The sequence below is a fragment of the Pavona decussata genome, unplaced genomic scaffold (assembly GCF_977016875.1).
Source record: "Pavona decussata unplaced genomic scaffold, jaPavDecu1.1 SCAFFOLD_47, whole genome shotgun sequence".
NCBI classification, from domain to species: domain Eukaryota; kingdom Metazoa; phylum Cnidaria; class Anthozoa; order Scleractinia; family Agariciidae; genus Pavona; species Pavona decussata.
The window spans coordinates 1,046,486-1,062,302 of NW_028145469.1; the positions used below are offsets into that span (position 1 = coordinate 1,046,486).

Sequence of the window (15,817 nt, forward strand, 5' to 3'; positions counted from 1 at the left end):
TAGACATATTTGATTTCTTGCAATATGAAACCAATGTGTTAATGGTGTTCAGTCATGTGACAAATATTCCATCAAACATTGGATTTTTTTTCTAGTGTTGGGTCTTTGGGCTGAGCCACTGCCATTGATGATTAAAGAACCTGCTCCAGAAGTAGGAAGAGAAACCCTTGGAGTGTAGTTGTAATACTTTCTGAATCAAAGATAAAAATTGACATTATTTAAAAATGTGAAAGTGGTTTTGAAATTGTTTAGTTAAGAATCAATTAAAGCGTTAATTAACAGTGTTCCTTTCACTGCATATCTTTGATGCATTCCTGACAAGCACAGCAAGATTTGAAACAGCAACAACATAGATGACCTACGATTTTGCAGTCCACTTCCCTTGTGTCCAGGCTTGAAAGAAAAATTTCCTGAGACAGTCAATCTCCAGCCGGCAGAAAGTCCTGATGTCCTCGCTCATGCCCTCCCGATTCTTGGCAATGTCACGATTGTTGTAATAAAGGACGGCTGTTGAGACTTGTCCATCATGACCTGCCCGTCCTGTTTCCTGAAAGTACTCTCTAATGGTACGGGGTGGTCCAACATGGATTATGTGGCGTATTGATGGGATATCCACTCCCATTCCCATGGCAACAGTAGCAAACACCACTTGCACTTTTGAAGCTGATGAGGACAGTTCATTTAGTGTCCGGTCCTTAATGGCCGTAGTCTGAGGTGCATGGTATTGGAACAGGTGGTTTTCCGGTAATGCCTCAACATTCAATGGAACATACTGTCATTACCCAACTGTTTTTCAAAAAAATTGAATGAAAACCTGCACCATTTTAGAGAAAGAAACAGTATGGTGAGAGGGAAGGCTGTTGTGCTTTCTTTCAACTCATGCATAATCGGGTTTAACAGTTGCTCATAGAAGTCTATGTCGTCATCTTTCTGAAAGACTTTTTCATAAAAAAATGTTTGGTCTGTTTGGATTACCAATGACCTCCAGAAAATTTTTCAGATTCAGCGAGTCCTTGATTTTCATGAAATCTTTGGGAACGCTGCACACAACATTGTCAATCTGGAATAGTCTTTCCGGGAATCGTCTCCCTTATAAAAAGGAAAAGACAAAAACATCACATAAGTTTCACAAAAACAATTTAGGAGGGAAATGGCATGCAATGAATATCATCTGAACTTACATTAAAAAAAAAAACTCGAATAGCAGGTCCTTGACTGTACATACACAAGCAGCAAGACCTCTGGATAATTTTTATTCTAACATAACACAGGGAACTAGTTTGTGTATGAATGGCAGAATCATTTAGCAACTTCAAGTGTTTTCATTAAACTTTCAAAGCTTTTCTTCATTCTCAACAGTTTCTATGAAATGTGACTAAAATCAATCTATTCAGTATTGTTAAACAAACCCAAGCTGCGTGGGAGAAATGTGAAGAACACTCACCATTCTATGATACAGTGCGCTTCATCGAATGCACCTTTTCTCTTTTCTAGTTCTTCCATCCTCGTGGGCTTCATTAAATTTCCTGCCATCTTGCAGACACGATCCAAACTATCATTGTTGATATCCAGCGCCCTCTTCTCTACCGCACACTGTCTCTTGACTCCAGTGACACGATTCAAATTGATGCTTGCGTCTAGTATAGCCGCCATCTGAAGCATTAGGCCCATGATCTCATGTGTCAGCACGTTTCTGTATTCTATGAACATCTTTACGAACGCTCTCCCTCGGCGTCTGGTGCGGCGGAGGCTTTGGTAGCGTTGCAGTCTTTTATACAATACAATACAACTTTATTGATACCATCCATTAATGGTTTTTCAGAAACCAATTACAATGAGATATATAAAAGAAAGAAAATACAATATAAATAGTATAGGAAGATATTTGAATAAAGGATAATGCGTATGTTACACCTCCTAAGAACTACCAGCGAATTAAAATACAACATCATAAGATTTGCATTGCAATCATTGATTATTTTCTAAGAATTTATAAAAAGCACGATTCATGATTTGTTTTTTAGAAGAGTCTAAAGAGTTAATATCCCGAATCTCCTTAGGTAGACTATTCCAGAGAGAAGTACCCCTGTATTTAAATGATCGCTGTGCTGTAGTTGTTCTGTAGAGAGGTAGATGCGGTTTGTCCTTATTTCTAGTATTTCCTTCATAGATCTCGGAACTTGTCGTGAAAAAATTTCTCAAAGTGAGACCGTTGCGGGTTTTCTAAATCATAATAGTGTCCCTGACCTCCAGCTGCATAGCAACCGGAAGCCTCGGTAGATCTTTCAAATAGGGGGTGATATGTTCGAAGTTATGTGTACCAGTTACGATTTGAGCAGCAAAGTTCTGTACATTTTGCAACCTTTCGATATCTTTCTTGGTCGCACCCGCCCACACAGACGAACATTAGAGCAGCTTACTAAGCACCAAAACATTTATGATTGTTATCAGCGTTGATCTGTCAAATAAGTGCTTGACACGACTTAATATTACACTAACATTTAAGTCATAAGTTTAAGTGGTGAAGTGATTCTTGGCCTGTGCAAGTCCATGTTAGCCTCAAGTATGTAAGAGTACTCATATTCCACTCTTCCACCACCCTCATTGACTATGTCAATTAAAAAGGCATTGTAGGAACTTTGTTTTAAAACCAAATAACAGGTTTTGATCTTCTTGTGAAACTCCCTTTACAGAAGAAGGTTACAAGTGTGGAATAAAGCTTACCGTGCATATTTTAATGAATTGAAAACAACAAGCAAAATATATATTTGACCATTATTCCATGAGCGCACATTGCATATGACATGCTCGATATATAAGTGACTACCTGTACATGTAAGCATATTTATCAAGGAAAAGACATGTAAGGATGTGGGGAACAAAACTCTCCCAAGTTCTTATGTCTGATGAATTAACAAATTATGCCAACAAAACTACTTCAAACAGTCACTCTGACTCAGCTGCATTTATTTCTGTTCTTGTCGTTGAGTAGGACTTTTATGTTTTAGTATTGAGGTTCATGGCAGCAGTGGAAAGCTCCCGCTTGTTCAGGCATCATGTAGCATAGCCAGGATTGTCGCTGATACATTCCCCTACCTTTTCCAACTCAAAAATCCTCTCACTACACCTGTCGATGTCCATACAACACCAGCACTCTTCAGGCTTGGTAATTCGCTCAAGGGAACAATTTGAGCACTTGAACCTGAGAAAATATTAAATTAAATCCATCGTTAACTGGTACTTGGCAAGGATAACCCGTTGTTCGTGCAGCATGTCTTCAAATTTTTCACTCAAGCGATCGAATGCACCTTCTCTCTTTTCTAGTTTTTCCATCCTCGTGGCCTTCATTAAATTTCCTGCCATCTTGCAGACACGATCTAGACTATCATTGTAGATATCCAGCGCCCTCTTCTCTACCGCACACTCTCTCTTGACTCCAGTGACACGATTCAAATTGATACTTGCGTCTAGTATATCCGCCATCTTAAGCAGTAGGCCCATGATCTCATGTGTCAGCACGTTTCTGTATTCTATGAACATCTTTACGAACGCTCTGCCTCGGCGTCTGGTGCGGCGGAGGCTTTGGTAGCGTTGCAGTCTCTTATACAATACAATACAACTTTATTGATTCCATCTATTAATGGTTTTTCAGAAACCAATTACAATGAGATATATAAAAGAAACAAAATACAATATAAATAGTATAAGAAGATATTTAAATAAAGGATAATGCGTATGTTACACCTCCTAAGAACTACCAGCGAATTAAAATACAACATCATAAGATTTGCATTGCAATCATTGATTATTTTCTAAGAATTTATAAAAAGCACGATTCATGATTTGTTTTTTAGAAGAGTCTAAAGAGTTAATATCCCGAATCTCCTTAGGTAGACTATTCCAGAGAGAAGTACCCCTGTATTTAAATGATCGCTGTGCTGTAGTTGTTCTGTAGAGAGGTAGATGCGGTTTGTCCTTATTTCTAGTATTTCCTTCATAGATCTCGGAACTTGTCGTGAAAAAATTTCTTAAAGTGAGACCATTGCGGGTTTTGTAAGTCATAATAGTGTCCCTGACCTCCAGCTGCATAGCAACCGGAAGCCTCGGTAGATCTTTCAAATAGGGGGTGATATGTTCGAAGTTATGTGTACCAGTTACGATTCGCGCAGCAAAGTTCTGTACCTTTTGTAACCTTTGGATATTTTTCTTGGTCGCACCCGCCCACACAGACGAACATTAGAGCAGCTTACTAAGCACCAAAGCATTTATGATTGTTATCAGCGTTGATCTGTCAAATAAGTGCTGGACACGATTTAATATTACACTAACATTTAAGTCATAAGTTTAAGTGGTGAAGTGATTCTTGGCCTGTGCAAGTCCATGGTAGCCTCAAGTATGTAAGAGTACTCATATTCCACTCTTCCACCACCCTCATTGACTATGTCAATTAAAAAGGCATTGTAGGAACTTTGTTTTAAAACCAAATAACAGGTTTTGATCTTCTTGTGAAACTCCCTTTACAGAAGAAGGTTACAAGTGTGGAATAAAGCTTACCGTGCATATTTTAATGAATTGAAAACAACAAGCAAAATATATATTTGACCATTATTCCATGAGCGCACATTGGATATGACATGCTCGATATGTTAGTGACTACCTGTACATGTAAGCATATTTATCAAGGAAAAGACATGTAAGGATGTTGGGAACAAAACTCTCCCGAGTTCTTATGTCTGATGAATTAACAAATTATGCCAACAAAACTACTTCAAACAGTCACTCTGACTCAGCTGCATTTATTTCTGTTCTTGTCGTTGAGTAGGACTTTTATGTTTTAATAATCAGGTTTATGGCAGCAGTGGAAAGCACCCGCTTGTTCAGGCATCATGTAGCATAGCCAGGATTGTCGGTGATAGATTCCCCTACCTTTTCCAACTCAAAAATCCTCTCACTACACCTGTCGATGTCCATACAACACCAGCACTCTTCAGGCTTGGTAATTCGCTCAAGGGAACAATTCGAGCACTTGAACGTGAGAAAATATAAAATTAAATCCATCGTTAACTGGTACTTGGCAAGGATAACCCGTGTTTTGGCAGCATCTCTTCAAATTTTTCTCTCAAGTGATGGAATGCACCTTCTCTCTTTTCTAGTTCTTCCATCCTCGTGGCCTTCATTAAATTTCCTGCCATCTTGTAGACATGATCTAGACAATCATGGTAGATATCCAGCGCCCTGTTCTCTACCGCACACCGTCTCTTGACTCCAGTGACACGATTCAAATTGATACTTGCGTCTAGTATATCCGCCATCTTAAGCAGTAGGCCCATGATCTCATGTGTCAGCACGTTTCTGTATTCTATGAACATCTTTATGAACGCTCTGCCTCGGCGTCTGGTGCGGCGGAGGCTTTGGTAGCGTTGCAGTCTTTTATACAATACAATACAACTTTATTGATTCCATCCATTAATGGTTTTTCAGAAACCAATTACAATGAGATATATAAAAGAAACAAAATACAATATAAATAGTATAAGAAGATATTTAAATAAAGGATAATGCATATGTTACACCTCCTAAGAACTACCAGCGAATTAAAATACATCATAAGATTTGCATTGCAATCATTGATTATTTTCTAAGAATTTATAAAAAGCACGATTCATGATTTGTTTTTTAGAAGAGTTTAAAGAGTTAATATCCCGAATCTCCTTAGGTAGACTATTCCAGAGAGAAGTACCCCTGTATTTAAATGATCGCTGTGCTGTAGTTGTTCTGTAGAGAGGTAGATGCGGTTTGTCGTTATTTCTAGTATTTCCTTCATAGATCTCGGCTTTTGTCGTGAAAAAATTTCTTAAAGTGAGACCGTTGCGGCTTTTGTAAGTCAAAATAGTGTCCCTGACCTCCAGCTGCATAGCAACCGGAAGCCACCGTAGATCTTTCAAATAGGGGGTGATATGTCCGAATTTACGTATACTAGTTACGATTCGCGCAGCAAAGTTCTGTACCTTTTGCAACCTTTGGATATTTTTCTTGGTCGCACCCGCCCACACAGACGAACAGTAGAGCAGCTTACTAAACACCAAAGCATTGATGATTGTTATCAACGTTGAACTGTCAAATAAGTGCTTGACATGATTTAATTGACACAAGCTACCTGTACATTTGGATACTAAGTCAGTGACATGTTCATCAAAACTTAGATGTGAAGCCAGTACAAGCCCCAGACTGGCAGGATTGACCGTCGATTCAACTGTTTTGAAGGCTGGGCTGCAATTCTCTCGGTCTTATACCATCTCAGTACCTCCACACACGTCTCATGCTGTGTCATTGTCTGTTAATCCACCTGATACCACGTCATACTTGTGACATGCATGGTCTTGCTTACATACCCCTTGGGCAACAGCGTAGGCTAAATGTGTCATCCAACTGACATCATCGGTCTCAATCACTTGGTCTTGCCCAAAAAGAATCATCAGCTTTAGTTTCTGCCATATGAGCTGAGCTTTCCACTACACTTCCGTGATATAAAACAGCATTGTTCTTTCGAGGGTAAAAAATGCAGCAAAAAGCAACTGAAACTAAACTATACACTCCCCCTGGTGTTTTAGAACTTCACATTAGCGCAAGAACTTGCAAAAGCAAAGCTAAACCTAAACTTGGCTTTGGCTTTAATGCAAAAGAAGCTATAGTTTAGGGGTATACCTAATATACACAAGGATTGGGGCGTTTTTGAAGTTTTAGCTAGAAGGGAGGTGAAATTTTTGCGGATTCTTATAATAATAGTAATAATAATAATAATAATAATAATAATAATAATAATAATAATAATAATAATAATAATAATAATAACGGTTTATTCACAGCATATCCTCATAAAAAAAATGTGGCTCTTCATCTGTGAAGGCCTACAATACTAATTATTTAATATTTAATGATTCTCAGGCACCACACTTGTGAAGCTTGCCTTTTTTGACACTATAGCAAGCAATACATCTTTATACCAATCTCTGACATCTTCCTCGCCGGAAAAAACAACTCAGCAAACTCTGTTCTTCCTCTACCTTGAGAGCTAGCTGTTCCAAGTAATGGGCATCCTCTTCTTGCGTTCGGAATTGCTTCCACAGAGTCATCGTGATTGATGACTTGTTCTCCTCCTGTATCGTTCGAAGACGATCCGGAGGAGTTCTCTGTATCATTGTGGTCACTGCAACTCTGAAATTCATCGCTGGAAATGGTGCAATCCAAACTATACATTGTGCTTGCAGGGTGTTTCCGTCAAATCCTCAATCAGCGAGTTGAGAGAATGACAGCCCAATGCAAAAACAATAGGTTTGAATAAATTACTGTAATTCCAATCGCTCTTTTACCGCAGGCTTACTGCAACATAAATTCATAATGGCGGACACAAAAAACACCACTTTGCAAGGTTCACTATTTTCAGTTTGTTAGTTTTAAATTTCACTTCAATGACTAAGACAGGTACAGCCACATCGGGTAAGCTGTTAAAAACATATTTCTTTCATACGTGACATGAAGTTTTGATCATTGTAGCACTTAAAAATGGCATACAGGCACTTAACTCTAATAGTGTGGTGTCTGTATATTATAGACAAGTTAGAAGAATAATGTTATTACCTTTAAGAAAAACTCAAACACTACTTCTGCTGTATAATCTGCTAACTGTGACCATCTGTCACCCTTGAACATTCTGGCCTTTTTTACCCTTTTTGGTTTACAGTTAGATGCTGCAAGCTCCATGAACTTCTTCTTAATTTCTTCCAGTTTGCATTTCGAACTATCAAGTTTCCATTGAATTTCCTTTCCGACCTCTAGAATAGATACAAGCATTTCGGTCAAATGACATCACATCTAATTTTCTTAGTAACACATACCTGACCCTAGTAGGCTGATTTCCACCTTTCTGGTATTGGATAATCATATTTATGGATGTATGGAAATCGTTCTTAATTTATGATGATGAACAGACATTACAGGAGATAATTATGAATCAGGGCAAGCAAACGTACTTTTCACACTCAAGAAATGTATAGAACAAAATGTTCATTTCAAATAGAATATTATTCACATACATTTACTGATAGAATAATAATAATAATAAAGTTCAGATTTGATTGAAGCGGGTTTATCATGTGCACATTATTACAGCTGAATCCTCTCGACCTAGAAAATGTCACCAGTCCTTTTTTTTATCCGAATGCTCTATTTATCCAAAGATATTTATGGCCAGTGAATGGATGTATTAACAGGATAGGTTTGCACTGTGTTAATAGTTGATATCATTAAGCTAATTGTTAGGCAGGAGACAAAACCGGTGAATTTAATGCTGGGGTTAACCCTGCAATGGGCTAGCATCCCATTCCAGGGGGATAAGCACTGGCCCAATGGGCTCCGAAGTTTGAATGCAGAATATACCTTTTTGATGCGTTTTGATGATTACGTTTTCAGGCTAGGGGGTACTTACCAGAAAATGAAGCAACCTTGATGTTATGCTTTTCCACAGCAGTCTCCTGGCCTTCCTTCCTTTTCCTTCAGTTATCCGACTGTTGAAGTTTTCAGGCCCATATTGTGACAATTCATCATTGCAATCTGGGAGAGAACCCATTTTATAGGCAAATAAACCCAATGACGTTAGAAGCTGTTCTGTGTTACGTAGCTCACAGTGGAGATTTATGTAGGAGAAATCTTCCTCCAAAAGGAATGTAAGGTCGTCCTGGATATCCCTGAAACTAAAGCTGACCATGTAAAATGTTTGCTGCAGCAAAATAGCTGGTAAAAAGAGAAGGGTGTAACCTACCAATCTACATGTACAGTTCATAGTTTTCATTTTTGTTAGCCTTGTCTGAGAAGTATATTCTGCCAATAACTTTATTTTTTTGGGTAGTCGCTGTAGACGACATATGGATAGACATCTTTTTCCCATACATGCAATAAATTATAATTTTTTTAATTATAGCCAAACCCCAAAATTTTTAAGAATAAGTTTTAGATGTAAAATGACAATTTTTAGTTTTACCGATATGTTTCTTATGTTAAGAATATCAGCAACTTATACCAAAATTATGATTCAGTGATCTTAATAATATTGTAATAATCAAATTACATGAAGATCTTTTGATGTAACAAAAGAATAAGTAGTGAGGCTGTATTTACCTTCCAATGTTGGCCTTAGACATACTAAAATGCTCCAGGCAAACAGTATGTGAACCAAGATCACATGAATAACCCTTAAGCGAAAATTAGCTCGATGTTTACAAATTGTAAAGTTGAACTTAGTGGTACATGTACAAGCAGTTGTTACACTTTATTTTAATGAGAACCTGCAAAATATTTTTGACTGGAACCACAGGGTCCAGAGGAGTTAACTTACTTAACTCTGTTTAACTTTATTTTTGTGTGTATTTATGTGTGTTTGTTCTTTTGTCCTTGACCTTAACATTTAAATGTCTTTTCTTACAGCTGGCTGCCTGGAATTTTTTAACTTTTAGGTTATTTCGGGCAGCCAGCACCCTTATCATCTATCGTATGTATATATTGATATTTTCTGTTGTAATAATAATGCGGTGAAATAAAGTATTGTTGTTGTTGTTGTCGAGTTCAATTCGATCATTTTAAACACGCTTTGAACGTCTTACCTTTTAAACTAAATCCTGGCTTTGTACAATAAAATCCTGAATCTAATTGCCATATCCTTTCGATCGAGTCGTTTGCCTGTTCATTCGCCATGTTTTTCTTTACTTCGTAAACCGCAAACAACAGCCCGCAAGCACAATAATATTTCTGAAAGAGAAGCTTTCCGAATGAGGCCAAAGTGCCGAGAGGAAAAAGGAAAAGGGAGGAAACTTGTACCACGTGACTCGTTGGATGTGTACCGCATGACCTGGTGACGAAAGTGAACAGTTACCGGAAACGGAAGTGCAATCAACTGTTACTAATGCAAAATTTAAAACATCAGGTATGTAAGGAGATTTAAACATGGAGAATTATACATCGAAAAGGTCCGCTCCTCTACAAGAAAATCTGCCAGAGAGGAAACAAGCTGAATTATCTGGCAGGGAAAATCACGCTTTTGTTTCTAAGTGGTAAGATTATGGAATTTTTGAACGTGCATTGATTTCTTTAGGTTTTTAAAAACGGCCACGTCAACTTTATTTGTAGGCTTGCGATGAATTACAAAAGAGATTATCAGTCCTTCACGCCGATGAAAGCCATTCTAGAGGACTACAAAAACAACTATCCGGAGAAGGAAAACATATATTTACCAGCATCTGAAATGGGAGTGATCTTAAAGGAGGTCTTTCCAGATGCGACTAGAGTACAAAGGAGAGTCAACGGTTGCCGATCGTGGCTGTATCCAGTTGTAAAGTGTAACTCGAACGATCCCCAGCAGTCACACTCAGCTGATGTTATAAGATGGGAAGACCTGCCAAAATTCACTGCTGAGCTCGGTTGGCAGTTATCGGATCAAACAGACCAGTATTTTGAATGAATGAAGATCCAATCTCATGACGTATGGAGATTTACTGTCTATGTTAACAGCAGAAAGATTACCAAAGAAACATTAGCCAACTTAGAGTTACAGTCCTCAAGGAAAATGACACGCTATTTTTTTGACGTTCTTGATAAGTATTAAATGTGCAAAGGTTTCCTGGTACCCTCCAAACAAAATTCCAAGGACGCAAGGGGAAATGTAACTGGTACAAAAGAAGAATGGTGCAGCCATGAAGCGGAAGAAGTTTAGTTTCATCTCCCCTCTACAACTTGCCAAGTCTTAATCAAGGATGGATACACGCGAAGCTCTAGTCTTTTATGCGACAGCTCTTCAAGGCTTAAAAGGAATTTGTCCGTCACCTGTGCTAAGGAAGGCACAAAAGCTGAGGAGGAGCTCAGAGAAAAATTACCAGGAGCAAACACGCAGAAGAAATGCTGAAGGAAGGCTTAAGTACTCACGGTAGAAAGTAGAGCAAGAGATGAAGAGCTTTGGAGATGGGGATCACAAAGAGTTCCTGTTCAGGGGGGTTGAGCTAGAGAAAGTCCACTTTCTTTTGTTGTGCTTCAGTTGTCTGAATTTTGAAGTCTCTCTAAAAGTCACGCAAAAACTCACCCACACCCATTTTCACATGATGGGTCACTATCTCCTTATACAATTGTAACATCAAAGGAGCAACATCATCTGAAGGCACCTGCAAGCACTCACTCACTGAAAACAATGACTTCCACTTATCCAGAAGCTGATTGTTCTTGTTGATGCACACCAGAGCATTCTCAACAACAACAATACTTTATTCCACCCCATTATTATTACAACAAAATATAAATATATACATACAATAGATGATAGGGGTGCTGGCTGCCCGAAATTACCTAAAAGTTAAAAATGCCAGGCAGCCAGCTGTAAGAAAAGATATTTAAATGTTAAGGTGAGGGACACAAGAACAAACACACATAAATGCACACCAAAATAAAGTTAAACAGAGTTAAGTTAAGTACCAGTATATTAAAATGACCATAATTTTTACGTTGCAAAACAGTATTATTTCTTATCTTAGAATTGCGAAATCGAAATCGAAGTACAGATGTCTGGTAATCTGTGATTAAGTGTTCATTTTCTTTTTAAACAAAGACAAAGAAGATGATTTAATATCTTCATCAATGGAATTCCACACTTATGGACCTTGAAATCTAATATTGAATATTCCATAATTAGTTCTTGCTTTTGGGAGATAATAAGACTGTTCTGCAGCTAGCTTTGTATTATAGCTATGAATCTGTGTTATTTTAGTGAAAAAAGAAATAGAAATAGGTGGTCATAGTTGATTGTGAAGTTACTAGGTCCAAAAATTTTATAATTTCAAGAGACTTAAACAAAGGACTAGAGTGTTCATCAAATCTAGAGAAGGTAATAATTCGCATTGCTTTTTTCTGCAGAATAACAATTGGCTGAAGAGTAGTCTTATAGGTATTTCCCCAGACAATTATTCCATAAGCCAAAAAAGGATATATAAAGGCATAATATAAGCTTAATAAAATATCTAGGCCAACATAATATCGAAGTTTAGAGAGGATGCCAATGCGTCTTCTAATTTTTTTAGTGATACATTCAACCTGGTCCTTCCAGTTTAAATTTGAATCAATTAGGATGCCCAGATACCTTATACACAATTCTCCCTTAAGTTGCTCGTTATTTATAGCCAGATTGAAATCATGAGACTGTAACTTCTCCTGAGGTGGATCGAATATTACAAAATTTGACTTTTCTGGCTGGTTTGTGGCTTAAATTTTACTATTTGTTTAATAACCATCCAAATCCTTTTGCCATCTTTAATGTTTTGAAAAAAATATTTATTATAATATTGTTTTTTGCTTATTTTAAGAAGGTGGTTTAATTTGTTCCTGTATAGCTTAAATTTTGTATGGTAATAGGTAGATTTTGTCTTAAAGTTTTCTTGTAATAATTATTTTTAATCTGAATAGACTTTCGTAGAGCATTAGATATCCATGGTTTTGATTTAAGCTTCAGTTCCCTCCTAGGTAATTGTTTGACTGGTATATGTTTGTCTATTATGTTAGAAATTTTAGAGTAAAATGATTTAGACATATCGCATGGACTGGCATTGGATATAAAAACAGATTTCCAGTCAATTAATTGAATCTCACTGACTAGGGCCTGCTGATCGAATTTTGAGTAATCTCTTTTGAATATATTGACATTATAAGGAAGTGTTGAAAATTTATTAAAGATTATAAAACTAGGAAGGTGATCAGTGAGATCATGCACTATATTACCACTAATTGTAAAGTGCTCAATTGAATTGAAAAAAAAAATATTGTCAATCAAAGTTGCTGAATGATCTGTGATTCTTGTTGGCTGCAATACATAGGGCTGGAAAAAGTGAGAACCCAGAGTATTAAGGAAACTATCAGTTGGTGAGTGTGATTCTAGTTTTAAAAGATCTATGTTAAAGTCTGCCATGATTATGCAGGTTTTGTTGTCTTGATTAATTCTATCAGCTGCGGAGCTCAAATATTCAATAAACCGTTCTAAGTCACCATTTGGGTGTCTATAAATGATTCCACACAATAAATTTGTATGATGATTATTATACTCTTCAATCCATAAAGCTTTAAAACCCTCAGTAGTGGTTGTAAATTCAGGTCTTATGCTAAACTTTAAGTTATTATTTATGTAGAAAGCAACTCCCCCAGCATTGGAAAAGCTTGGCTGTGAGACAAACTGATATCCATATAAGTCAGTGTTCGATATAGGAGATTAGCCAATCTTCTGTTTGATTTCAGTAAGACCAATAAGTGAAAAAGAAAAATATAGTTCTAATAACATATTTGACAATTTGTCAAAATTAGCTGATAGGCTCCTAATATTGCAATTTATCAAAGGCAAGAGGGAAGAGAATTAGCCAAATCACAGGCCTTCACACTGGTATCTGTGACACAAGTGCCAGTAGCACATTTTAAACAATACATCAAATTGTCAAAAGTTCAGTATATAGATACTTATCCAGATTGCATCTTTTGAAGATCCTCTTTGTTAGCAATGAGGTGAACCAGAGAGTCTTTATCTTTCCTCATGAAGATTTTTCCATTTAGTTTCCAGATGAACTTAAACTCGTTATCCCTCTTTACCTTTAAGCAGTCTTTGAATAACATTCAATTCCTTTCTGTCAGACTCTCTTCAAGATAGATTTTGTTTTTCTCGGGATATCCAAGATCTTGAGTTGTTAAATCTTTAAGCTGCTTCTTTGCACGGTAGAAGTTATGTTTGATATCACTCTTCGTAAATTTGACTATGATAGCCAGTGGTCCAGGCTTGCCTTTGCGTTGTTGACTTTGTTGACTTTGAGGCATTCGATGGCTCACTGATATGTCGTTTTCAGTAATATCCACTCCCAGTAGTTTACGGACATCCTTGACAATATTGTTGGTTTGCTCTTCTGATGGATTAGCAGCAACAGGAATTCCTCAGATTTCCACGCATTCTCTGCGAGTGTACTACTCCAGATCATGGTTGGCTTTGGTGACTGATTCCAGTGATCTTTTTATGCTGTGAATTGTTGCCGTGAAGATTTTATTCTCATCATGCAAAGTTTTATTCTCATCTTGCAAAGCCTTTCTTTCATCATTTGAGGTCTTCATCATCTGCAGCAATTCATCGTACTTTGCATTCACAAATTCAACATGATTCATCGCTTCATCAACAGATTTTTTTAACTCCGCGATTTTCGAGTTGAGTGGACTAAGTTTATTGTCTAAGATTTTGGCAAATTGGTCGCAATTAATAGCCGTCATACTGGTAGACACTCGCAATATTACACAAATGGGTTAAATCACACGATACGAAACACTAAACTGCAGTTCACTACAATTTCTTCAAGAGCGAAGAAAAAGGCAGCCATCTTGTCCGCTGACCGCTGACTGCTCCTGATGGAGAGGATTTCAACCAGCCCCTCTTGATGTCTGGCCAAACTCTCACTGCTGAGGTGATTTATCCTTTCTTGTTCCAAGCCAAGGATCCATTCAAACACGTCATTGGTGATATGCACAAGAGTGCCTTTGTCATACTTTCTGGATAAAGTAACATTAAGGGTGTCCTTGTACCTTGAATGCTGTTGAGCAGTAGTACTTGACCGAGTTAGCTGTGATAACAATGCACTCTTTGCATAGGCTGACTTAGCTTTGCCTCGCACATTAGGGTCGGAAGAATGGATGTTGGCCTTGAAGTAGTCCTGGCGTGCATGTGTGACTTTGGCAAATGCCCAAGCACTACAATATCTAACTTTGCCTTTGCCTTCATCTGTCATTGTGCTGACATTCATTCTGTTGGCTTCCACTCTTGCCGAAGGGAAACGCTCACCAACAAGGATGCTCAAAATCCTTGTGTTCAATTGAAGAACAATTTCTGTTAGAGCATGGTAATGGTGCTCATCAAGAAGAGAGACAGGAACTCCCATTAATTAAGCAAATTCTTTCTCTAGATCATGTGAGGTCAGAAGGCTGTTCAAATCTGAAAAGTGGCAAGTGAATTCTTTTCTTTCTTCATCCAGTTCTTGGATTTCAAATTCATCATCTGAGAAATCATATACAGGTGATGGTGAACTGTGAACCACTGTGGGTATCTTGTTTTGACAGCATTTACGCTCGTTGTCTACTGGCCCATTTGTTGATGTTTCAAAGAAATCCAAAACGTCATTTGGTACTGGAATCAACCGTCTCTCATTGAATCCCACAACACCCAACTATTCGTTTCTTCTTACTCTTGACAACGCAACATATAGATGCCCTGGGGCAAATTCCATGCCGCAGTGCACTTCAACTGCATCCAAGGTTTCGCCTTTTGCCTTGTGGACCGTCATTGCCCATGACAACTTCAGAGGCAGTTGTGTCCTGGTGCCAATGACTTTGGTTGCCTCCTTTCTATCATACACAGGCCAAGTGACTCTGTTGACAACCAGCGTTTCTGATACAGTAGCAACAACAGGAAGGTCGTTTAAAAATGAAACCACTGTCCCTTGTACACCATTCTTGATGTTGTTGTTGATGTTATAAATAAACATCACTTGAGCTCCCACCTTTAAGGCTAGTCTTTCACTGGCGATAACTCCTTTGTTGAGAAGTTTCTTGTCACCAATGTCATGTGCTTGGAAGACAATTTCCTCACCAGGAAGCTCAAGTAGGATGCACAGATCAGCATAATCGACATCCATATTAAGTGGGAGAACCTTGGGGATATGGGAAAGACCAAAATCTTTGGGATGAAGAGGCCTACTAAGGCTTTTAATCA

The 15,817-nt window shown here is 37.8% G+C and overlaps 3 pseudogenes; all 3 read right to left on the bottom strand.

Moving 5' to 3' along the window:
- LOC146482157 (uncharacterized) overlaps nucleotides 1-15,817 on the bottom strand; it is a 28,143-nt pseudogene that overhangs the window by 2,624 nt on the left and 9,702 nt on the right.
- LOC146482158 (putative ATP-dependent DNA helicase Q1) lies at nucleotides 174-1,269 on the bottom strand (annotated as a pseudogene).
- On the bottom strand, nucleotides 4,471-7,257 carry LOC146482159 (uncharacterized; annotated as a pseudogene).